The sequence below is a fragment of the Canis lupus genome, chromosome 10, assembly GCF_048164855.1.
Source record: "Canis lupus baileyi chromosome 10, mCanLup2.hap1, whole genome shotgun sequence".
Taxonomy (NCBI): Eukaryota; Metazoa; Chordata; class Mammalia; order Carnivora; family Canidae; genus Canis; species Canis lupus.
This window is the reverse complement of record NC_132847.1, coordinates 35,322,649-35,325,014: the sequence shown is the minus strand read 5'-3', so window position 1 is coordinate 35,325,014 and position 2,366 is coordinate 35,322,649.

The window sequence follows — 2,366 nt, the reverse complement described above, 5'->3', positions numbered from 1 at the left end:
TTCATGTGTATATTGGCTATTTGTATATTTCCCTTGGAGAAATGTCTATTCAGATTCTCTGCCCATTTTTTTAATTGGGTGGTTCTTATATATTGTAGATACATATTTCTTATCAAATATATAATTTTCTTTTTTTAAAGATTTATTTATTTATTTATGATATATATATATATATATATATATATATATATATAGAGAGAGAGAGAGAGAGAGAGAGAGGCAGAGACACAGGCAGAGGGAGAAGCAGGCTCCATGCTGGGAGCCCGACGTGGGACTCAATCCTGGGACTCCAGGATCGCACCCTGGGCCAAAGGCAGGCGCTAAACCACTGAGCCACCCAGGGATCCCCCTCAAATATGTAATTTTCAAATATTTTCTTCCGTTGTATAAAACTGGGAAATGTGAGTCTTCCAACTTCACTCTGTTTTTTCCCCAATATTGTTTGGCCATTCTAGTTCCTTTCCATATCAATATGAATTTTAGAATCAGTTTGTCAGTTTCTGCAAGAAACACTGCAAAGATTTTGATAGGGATTTCATTAAATTTGCAGACCAATTTGGGGAGTATTGTCATCTTAACAATTCAAGTCTTTCAATCCATGAACATGGGATTCCTTTCCATTTAGTTGGGTTTTCTTAAAATTTTAAAGAAGATTTTATAGTTTTCAGAGTATAAATTTATTTCTATTTCTCTCATTATGTTTATTTCTAATTCCAAACTATTTTTATTAAAACCAAACCTCCAAACATCCACTTTCTAGTTTGTTTTTGTTCTTCCCTTATAATCTCTGTATATTGGTGTAACAATATGTAAAACAATTGAATCAGCAGTAGCATATGTAATCCTGCCCAAAACTCATGAAGGTTATAGTGGGGAATTGATGTGGTAGAAAAACCCCAAGCTTTCAAGTTCAATTTCCTATTTCTCTCCCACTCTTAACATATCACCTTGGGTTAGTTATCTAATTTCTGGGCCTTGGTTTTCTTATCAGCAAAATAATAATAGCTTGTATTCATGTCTTTCTTATATCTTAAGCACTCTTTTGAGTGTCTTGTACATAGTAACTAATTTAACCTTTCACAACTCAGTGAGGTAGTCACTAAAATTTATCTGCATTTCATAGTTGAGAACAATGACATTCTGATTGGCTAAGTGATTTGTGCAGTCACATGGTAGGTTAGCAAAACCACATGTCAGGCTAAGACAGTGTGGCCTCTAAGGAGATGCTCTTAACCACAATAGTAGATTAATACCTTCCTCATTGGTAGCAAAGGAAATTAAATGAGGAAAAAATGCTTGACACAACGTAGACATTTTATAAAAGTTTTTCTTTATTAGACAAAAATTTCCTCAATTAATCATGGAAGCCTGCTGTTCTTTTCATTGAATAAAAAATATTTATATGAGTGAATTGTCTTTACTTATATTAGAATAGTCAATACATTGGGGCATCTGGGTGGCTCAGGTCATGATCCCCGTGTGGAGCCCCATGTGGGGGGCTCCCTGGTCAGTGAAAAGCCTGCTTCTTCCAGGAGGAAAAGTCACTCCTCCTGCTTGTACTTTCTCTCTTTCTACCAAATAAGTAAATAAAATCTTTAGAAACCTAGTCAATACAAAGGTGGATTAGTAATGAAACCAATAAAATATAGGCTTTGGGTTCCCTTCTTTGCACCAGCCCCTTCCAAGTCCCTGTATCTGATCTATAAGTTTATAATCTTTGAAAAAAAAATTTCCTCAAACTGTGTGAGTTTTAGATCTCACAAAGGCAGATCTACTCCTGAATATATATTATCAAGAAAAATCAGATAATAACCCAGAGATTTCTAGTTTGGCAAAGTGAAAATGGAGTGTCGCCTATAACTAAGATAGGAAAGAAGAAGGAGGAAGAGGAGGAGGTGGGGATGAAAATGAAAGGAGATTTAGGGAAAGAAGAAAGTTTGGTTTTAGATGGGTTCCATTATGGATGCGAAAGGAACAGTCAGATGGAGGTGTCCTATTTGAGGCATGCTGGGACAAAGATACAGATAAGGGAACCATCGGCAAGGATGATAGTTAAAGCCACAGTTATCAATTCTATCACCTCAGGAAGATAAGTAGCATTAGCCAGTAGTTCTCAACTACAGGCAATTTGCCCCCTCCCCTTCCGGTGCCTCCCCACCCAGATGCCTGGGGATGCTACTGGCATCTAGTGGGCAGAAGCCAGAGATGTTGCTAAACATCCTGCAATGACTACAACAGTCCTCTGCAACAAAGCATTACCTGTTCCAAAATGTCAATAATGCAGATGTTGAAAAACACTAGATAGATGAAGACCAAGGAGGAGAATGAAGAAAAGCTTGTTGAACAAAAGATGAGAAGAACTAGGG